The sequence below is a fragment of the Octopus bimaculoides genome, chromosome 3 (genome assembly GCF_046866305.1).
Source record: "Octopus bimaculoides isolate indiv1 chromosome 3, ASM4686630v1, whole genome shotgun sequence".
NCBI lineage: Eukaryota > Metazoa > Mollusca > Cephalopoda > Octopoda > Octopodidae > Octopus > Octopus bimaculoides.
The window spans coordinates 135,414,498-135,424,256 of record NC_142930.1 but is presented as its reverse complement, the minus strand read 5'-3'; the positions used below and the strand labels follow the sequence as shown (position 1 = coordinate 135,424,256).

Below are 9,759 nucleotides of genomic sequence, written 5' to 3'. Positions count from 1 at the left end.
TGACGCAGCTCTCGCTAAATATCATTGCCTAGGTTGATATTTAAAAGAAAATATTCAAGGGACTCTCTTTTTTTGTTAAAGCTAGTTTGATTCTGGATCTGATTGAAGTGACATACCAGTCAAAAGATTTGTTATATGTTTACATGAACATAAGAGCATACGGTTGCTTTTTATTTTATGTAAGGAAGTCCCAAACAAGGTGAGAAGCCATTTAGTGTAATGACCTATGAAGAAGGAAAAATTAAGATAAAAGGAATGAATTTAAAGATCATTTAAGTTAATGTAGGATGTACTATTTTCAAAATTAACACATCAGAGAAACCTTAGCGAATAACTTTTCATAGAGATTGAATAAACTAAGGAACAACAATATCATTTTCAAGAATGTAACTTTGAACAGGAAGCTATATACGATACTATTGCTACATTTGTATGTAGTCAGCTTTTGCTTATACGGAGCATGATACATTTGTATGTGGTAACACCCATGGTATTTCTTGTACAGTTTTGTTGGGATCGTCATATCCAAGAAGCAAATATGTGACGATCTGGTACCTATTTTCAGTAGTATCTGCTTTAGATAACTTACATCGATGGTGATTTTATAAAAGGTATCTACCAAAGACCTTCCCATTTTGGAGAAACAATGTACAATATATGTATACTTGATAATCATGCTAATATGTTATACGCTTTCACATTCATTACCAATAAAACACCATACACATTAAAGATGTGATTTAAGACTTGCTAATTACATATATAAATCTAGTTGCCACTTAAAGTAAGTTGTTCCGTATCAATGATACATGTTTACAATATATTTGCAGACTCTTGATGGCTTAGCAATTGAAACTGCATACAGATTCATTATGAACCACAACACTCTAAGTCAAGATCATTAGTCTCTGCATTAAAAATGCAGCCTGCTTTCTCATACAAATCCCGCTTGTATAGGAACTGCCTTCTATTGACTTACATGTAAATACGCTACTGATAGAAACTGTTATGGTTTATGAAAAGGTTTCCGAATCAAACCTCTCCAGTGAGCTAATACTGACATAAGGCACAAGAAGTCAGATTAGAAATGAATAATCTTTTGAACATTTACGTTTGGCAAGACAATTGGTCCAACGCAGTTGACTGATGTCGGGACTACTAGCTAATACAATACTCAACAATTCCAAAGGTTTGCCACTAATTATAGAAGTAAATTCTCCCTTCCGCGGTATGTAAATAAATCAAGATGATATCAAATACTGAGATTTATGAATCATGGCCTTGGATCGTCTACTTGGCCAACAATGTTGCATTAAATTTAATGTAATAATATAACGTTAGAATTTTTCTGAAAGTCCCTTTTTAAGTTACACCTGGTGCTTCATTTAATTGTCATATTTTACAGGAAGAAGACTATTATCAAATAATGAAATTGTTTAAAAAACAATTTCAATGAAAAGTTTTAATTTTTTATTATAATTGTATAGAATACGTTGCTCAATAGATCGCTTTTAATGAATTTCTGTCTTAAGGCTTTTCTTTTGTAACCTCTACCTTATGTTCACGGAGGAAGATCTAGAACTGGTTGTTAATTATGCAGTTCCGAATACTGTTTATAATTGAATTGCAATTATTTTTTATAGCTTTTTACTGCTAGGCACTGCGCAAATAAAGTTTTAAGAAGTTTTGCCTGAGGAAGATCAAAACGTTGGCGACAGAACAAGTAATGTTGACCCTTCAAACTAAAAGTCGGCGTTTTATCGACTCAACCAACTGAAAGTATAAGAAAGAATGAAAGATATTAGCAGACATTAGCAAATAGCAGAATCAAGTCTTGAAGTTAGCTCGCAACTAAGACAGTTGGCCTTCTAATTAGGCGCCTCTACAAGTTTTCTGTCTTCAAAGAAGAGACTTCTAAATAGACATTGTGACGGATCAATAACACTTATATTGAACCGAACACCATATCTGCTTCTTCAAGCTCAATGTCATATGAAAACTACTGATTATAATACAAGTATTCATTTAACGTTTCTAAAGTATCGCTAGATTGGAATGATAGATATTTTCTTTCATGTCAAAAACCACTAATTAACTTTTATTCTGTGGACCCGGGTTTCCAGACTTTTCTCTCAGAAGAAGACAACATGATGCCGAATACACAAACGATAACTAATATTTAAAGGAAAGATTATATACTTACAACTGTTAATTAATTCTAAAAGAGTCAAAATAAACGAATCAATATAATATAACCAGATGCAGCAAAAATTTGACAGTTTGTAGAACACAAGTCGACCCGTATCCATTGTGAGAACATCATAACTCACGCAGGCTCTGTTCTAAAGATGTAAATAAGATAACATGTATAAGGACATCTTGAGTTAAGTGACGAATTGGCATCGTCATTAGGCAATCGGACAGTAATTTTTCCCGGCATTTCTTCATATTCTTGAGATCTGATTTCAAATTCGTTGCGGTCAACTTCACATTTAGTCCCTAATTTTAAGATAAATGAATAAGAAGTCTATGTCAGTGGAGAAAAGAAACTGAAGTGCATCGAAAAATGATGACCTGGGTTATTTATCACGCTACGTTGCAATGTGAGTTCTGATAGCGCCATGGTCATTTTCGCAGTAGGGGTTATTTTGCTAAATGCTTCATCCTGGTCACTGGGTGTCTTCATGGAGTCTGCTCAGCTACAAGCATTAAGAGCAGATAATAGGTTTAGAGCTACTTTACTCCATTTAGTCTCTGAGGTTTTAAAAGCATAATTGAGAGAGCTTCCTTGCACATACGCATATACATATAGACATACATATACACAGAGGTAAACATTAATTTCTTAAAATCTGTGTTTCTCTAAACTACCTGTCTCTATCCTTCTATAGATAATATATGTGTGTGTGTATGTGTTTGTATGTAAACACAAACCACAATGCATATAAAGATATATACATACATACACGCACACACACACACACACACACACACACACACACACACATATATATATATATGTGTATATATTTGTTTGTTGGCACTCCGTTGCTTACGGCGTCGAGGGTTCCAGTTGATCCAATCAACGGAACAGCCTGTTCGTGAAATTAACGTGCAAGCTGAGCACTCCATAGACACGTGTACCCTTAACGTAGTTCTCGGGGATATTCAGCGTGACACAGTGTGACAAGGCTGGCCCTTTGAAATACAAGTACAACAAAGACAGGAAGTAAGAGTGAGAGAAAGTTGTGGTGAAAGAGTACAGCAGGGTTCACCACCATCGTGGAGCTTTAGGTCTTTTCGCTCAACAAACACTCACAACGCCCGGTCTGGTAATCGAAACCGCGATCCGATGACCGCGAGACCGCTGTCTTAACCACTAGGCCATTGCATCTCCACTATACATACATACATACATACATACATATATATATATATATATATGCACACAAACGCACCCTTACACATACGCATAGTGCATTTGTGGGAGTGGAGGGAGGTGATTAGAATTTTTATGTTGTCACACAATCAACTGAGATTTTCAATAAGCACAGATTAATCAACGAATTACTGACGTAGAAAAAGAAGGGATTCGTCATGTTTAGAACGCACAATTTTAATACTGCTACCCTGCCAAGGTACGAATCAACAACAATATGAAAAAAAATATGTACATTATAAGATTCTTTACTTATCAACCACATTTGATGTTCTCGTTTAGGCATCTAAAATACTGATAATCTAATGATAAAGTTCGTGCGAAAAAATACAAATATAAACACAGAAATGTATAACAGTAGATTGAAAACGAAAGTAAATTTAGCCAAAATAATGTAGTACTTGATGAAAAAATAACTTGCATACTGTCAGTAAGTTAACGGACTCAGCTGAAATAGCTTGGCTAATGTTGAGTTTTATATTTGCTAATGACGAAATAATATTCGACAGCTATATGTACAAATAAATACACACGCTCTTACGCCATACACATATATATTATATAAATATATAACATATATAAATATATATGTATATATCTGTATACCTATATCTATATTTATCATATACACGTACGTGTATATGATAAATACTCTAATATTAAAGTCATATATCTATGTGAGGATGTGGATACGTTAAAATGAATCTAAATGTTTATTTTTTTCTTCATAATACGACGCCAATAATGTAAGAATATACCACTCCAGCTTTGAAGTTACAGCATTAACAAGTAGTGAGCAAAAAAAAAAAAGCAAAATATAGAGAAAAAAAATGCGGCAACTATGAGTCAAACATAAAAGTATTTTGTATATCAGAATAAATTATTTGCAATTTGCAGAGAATAGACTATAAATTATAAATGAGAGAAATAGCCATCTTCAGAGAAGTGGCTTAGCAAAGAGAAAATTAAACCCAGTGATCCTACTTGAAAAGAACATACATAACTATGTACACACACACGTGCATATGTATATATGTATCTATGTATAGGAGAAAGCCCAGCTGTAACAAAAATAGAAATGTAAACGTATTCCTTTAATTCATGAAATAATTAAGCGGCCGTTGTAGAGAATGAGAGTTACTACAATGTGTGAGCCGTTGCAACGCTTCCTTCCACACAAAAATAGCACAGGCTATTTGCAATATAATATACACCAGTCACAAATTATACTATCGCTGTAATGACTAGTTTCATTTCCATATTTTACCTCTTGAAGCTTCCACATTATATACAAATATCATACAACACGTATATATATACATACACAGACACACATATACACAAATATATATATATGCGTGTGTGTGTATATATATATGTGTGTGTGTGTGCGTGTGTTTGTGCATGTATGTATATATATATATATATATATATATATATATATATATATATATATATATATATATATATATATACATATATATGAAAACCTACAAGACTAGGTGAAAAGCGCTTTATATGATTTATAAAACATGTGACATAATAAAAATCTGTAAATGTACAACCATCCAGATTTCTGAGTACCTTAATTTTTTTTCTAATATATAATTCCTCCAAACCTTCCAATATATATATATATATATATATATATATATATATATATATATATATATATATATATATATATATATATATATATATATATATATATATATATATATATTTGTGTGAATTAGAGGTTGAGAAACCAACTAATGGACAGTACCTATCCAATATACTGCTGATACTGTATCCAATTAATGATAGTCAAGTGCTAGTTGTTGCATGGCAATCTCGCAATTGAATATTACACATGGGCGGAGGAAAAAAGTAATTTGCCCGTGGTTTACACGGCAAATAAGAAAACGGAGAGGATATAAAGTCGGCAGACATCAACCAGTAAACATACAAAGACATACTTGAATGTTTACTGGCTGATGTCTGTCGGCTTTATATCCTCTCCGTTTTCTTATTTGCCGTATATATATGAAATGAAGTATATTTGACACTTAAATGCGCCTAAACCCGAAGGGTGAATGTTACTGTTGATTTTATATATATACGTATATATATATATATATATATATATATATATATATATATATATATATATATATATATATATATATATATATATATCAGCATAAATATATATCAGTATATATATGATTTCAAAATGTAACCACATGTGTTTCGTTGGCGATTCTCTTCCTCCGCCTTACTTTCGATTGGACATTCCTCTGTTTCTGAAGAAAAGCGTTGCTCGAAACGTCAAACCGTCTTTCCTTCCCTGAGCGTCTGCTAATACTTTACATGTACCACGTCCTCGCGTTGTTGCTTTGTTTTTGTGTTTGTTGTTCTATTTTGGATTTACGATATACATACATGCATACATGCATACATAAATACACACACATAAGTGAATGAGCATATTATTATAATTTATTTAATGACAGTTTGATTTGGCTCCACGCATCTTAAAGGTTCGTTGGCTCGAACCTGACTCCGTCACTCCCGGATTCGGGTGTAGAGGGTGCATAATGGTTTGTAGATACTGCAATTCACATCTTGTCACTAATAGTGCTACTGACACTGAAGCGACAACAGATTCAAACTGAATTCCTCGAAACACATGTTTGGTCGGGATGTTGCTGGTGACTGCCTGTCTGGCAAGTAAGTGGAAGCGACAGCAGATCGTTATTGTCAGAGCGTGTATTACCTGAGGTGTGGTGTGCGTATGTATCAGCTATGTGTGTGCACAGGTATTTGTGTGTATGTTTATGTCGTCAGCATCGCAAAGTTAGTATATATATGCGTGTGTGTGTGTGTGTGTGTGTGTGTGTGTGTATGTGTATGTGTGTGTGTGTGTGTGTTTGTGTGCCTGATATATAAGTGCGTGTATTTAGTACTTGCGGTTGTGTCTCTCCTGTCTATGTTGTCCGCGTGTGTATGTACGTGTGCACGCGCGTGTATATGTCCGTATAAGTTTGCGTTTCTACCTAGTTTGTGTGCGTATTTATGTGCAGCTGTGCTGTGCATGCATGTGTACACATACATGCACACTTCAGACACATCCAAATTTATTGAACCTCTCTAATGGGAGGATGACTATAAAAGACATCATCACCCTTGTAATCGCACCAAATTGAAAGCGTAACCTTATTCCGGCAAAGTCCAATTTCTGCGGTTCTTTCTGGTGCTCCACTGCACTTGCTCCGTTTGAACTTCACATTGTTATAGACAATCCATTTATTGTCATCTGTCTCCATTCTCTTCACCAAAGGATCGGTGGTCAACGTTAGCATCATTCCATTGATGTGATGCGCAGCAATTGAGCCTGCTTACATAACAAAGTTGATAGAGACGGTTTTCAACACCTAATTTGAATATTTGGAGCATACTTGTGGTCTGCCTGCTGGTGTAAAGTTGGTTGGTGCCCAATCTGTATCGTCCCAAAATAGCACTGTACTACGTTGATGTGTGTAACCGGTATGGATGCACCAGCCATTTTAATGTTGGCTACTTATTATGGTAGTTGAAGTTTTGTGTCAATAAAAACCGGACGAAAACTTTGGTCAGTTCTATATATGGATGTGTGCGTATATATATATACATATATATATATATATAAACAAATAGTAAATGAGTATATGCATATATACGTACAGGTATGTGCATACCGACATCCACCTGTATGTATAGGTGCATATCTGGGTACAGGACATTGCAAACAAAACGTAAACGAGAAAACACACAAGCCGCATAGAGAACGTTCTTCTTCATCAGCTACTCCCGTTTTAACACCGGCGTTTCGAAGAGCTGGGCAGGACGCATCGTTAAAACGGCTCTTCCCATGGACCGCAAATTAAATTTGTATACACAAATTAAACCTTGCCATGGAGGAATGAAGTGGCGGACAAAAAACAAGACAGGAAAACAAACAGAAAAGGCTATACGGCCAGACGGGGAAAATTATGTGTATGAACGCGCTATCTCTTTCTCTTTCTCCTCAATTTTCCCCCTCTCGTTCTTCCTCTGTTTACTACTACGTATCTCTCTTTACCCCTCTCGTTCTTCCTTTGTTACTACAACGTATCTCCTTTTCCCCCCTCGTACTTCCTCTCTTCCTCTTTTCCTCTCGTTACTCACCTATTCTTCTACTTCCTCCCTTTATTTCTCCCTCTACCACTCTCTCTCTCTCTCTCTTCCCCTTACACCGGCATGGTCACATGCTTCCGGTCAATAATCCTTTTCTTCCTTGGCTATCGCCGAGCAAACACGCGAACTTACTTCGTCCCCACTTTCAAGTTCGTGCCTCACAGCGTTCATACACATAATTTTTCCCGTCTGGCCGTATAGCCTTTTCTGTTTGTTTTCCTGTCTTGTTTTTTGTCCGCCACTACATTCCTCCATGGCAAGGTTTAATTTGTGTATACAAATTTAATTTGCGGTCCATGGGAAGAGCCGTTTTAGCGATGCGTCCTGCCCAGCTCTTCGAAACGCCGGTGTTAAAACGGAGGTAGCTGATGAAGAAGAATGTTCTCTATGTGGCTTGTGTGTTTTCTCGTCTACGTTTTGTTTGCAATGTCCTGTACCCAGATATGCACCTATACATACAGGTGGATGTCGGTATGAACATACCTGTACGCATATATGCATATACTCATTTACTATTTGTTTTTACATGACCGAACGCAGCGTCACCAATCTATATATATATATATATATATATATATATATATATATATATATATATATATATATATATATATATATATATATATATATATATATGAGTGAGTGTGTGTGTGTGTTGGTTATACTCCTTACCGAGCATAAACCTGGTTTCCCGGTTTTGTATAAATATATTCCTCAGTGAGTCGGCTGGAGCAACGTGAAAGGCAGTGTTTTACTCAAGAACATGATGCATTCGGTTCAGGAATCGGAATATCAATCTTATGATCAAGAGTCCAACACCCTAACCACAAAGCCATATGGTTCCACTCATAGTATGTGCATATATACATACATACATACACTCGCACACACACACATACACACACATACACACACATACACATATGCTTGTGTGTGTGTATACACATACATATATAGAGTTGGCCAAAATTTTCGTCCGGCTTTTAATGACACTACACTTCAACGACCCTAATAAGTAGCTAACATTAAAATGTCTTGTGCATCCATACCCGTTACATACTTAACACATCAACGTAGAAAAGTGCTATTTTGGGACGAGACAGATTGCGCACCAACCAACGTTACACCAAGAAGAAGAACACAAGTGTGCTCAAAGTATTCAAATCACGTTTTGAAAACCATCTCTATCAACTTAGCTATGTAAGCAGGCTCGATTGTTGCGCCTCACATCAATGGAATGATGCTAACGTTTATATATAACGTCTGTGTGTGTAATAAAGTTAGTGAAGTTTTCAGAAGACTACACTTCAATGATGAGGTTTAATAATAGGCGAGGATTTCCTTTATTGTGACCTTATCCGCTAACAGAAGTGTGATAGTACATCTTTGTAGGAAGTTATTTAGTAGTCAATGCCTTAGTGAAAGGTATTTCTTGTTCATGGAAGCAGGAATGTCTATAATTAAATATTGAATAGAGGTTGAGCTCGTTAGAGGTCTAAGTATGGTCTCTGCTCAATGGGGCTGTTTTGTGAATCACACATACTATCGACGTTGTCGCAGGGACCGTTTACAAGAACAACAGCAAGACAAACATCATACAAATCGAGCTATAGAGTTTTAAAAGGGGGAGAGTGACATAATGTATTCAGAACAATGTATACGAGGGAAAACTTGGTGTTAAACAATGAACGTATATAGCTTGTATAGTTTTGTTTGTTAATCACGGCTCGTACACGCCAAGAAACCGCCACCATCTAAGCCACCACCACCAAAAACAAAAACAAGAACAACAACGACAACGATAACAGCAACAACAACTGCAAAGAAAACAATTATAACACAAACAAAAGTAGTAGCGATATGAAGGATGTGTAAGTAGTACCTCGAAATGTCCGAAATAGTAGCAAAATCTCTAAATGTAACACATCGCAGTCAAGAATAGAAAAGGAGCGCTGCAGTTTGCAAATCAAGGAACACGGGATGCATTGTAATGTTTTAGAGCAAAAGTTTTATTGACCAATGGTGACTCAGAGGCAAATAACACCAACAACGAAGTTGCTATTAATTCTCTGTGAAAAAGAAAAAATATATCATCTGTTTCAATCGATTAATTCAGCCCTCAA

General features: G+C 35.6%; 1 protein-coding gene across 2 annotated transcripts in view; it reads right to left on the bottom strand.

Annotated features, from left to right (window-relative positions):
* LOC106877299 (metabotropic glutamate receptor 8) overlaps positions 1 to 9,759 on the bottom strand; it is a 619,894-nt gene that overhangs the window by 460,367 nt on the left and 149,768 nt on the right. The window lies entirely within an intron of this gene.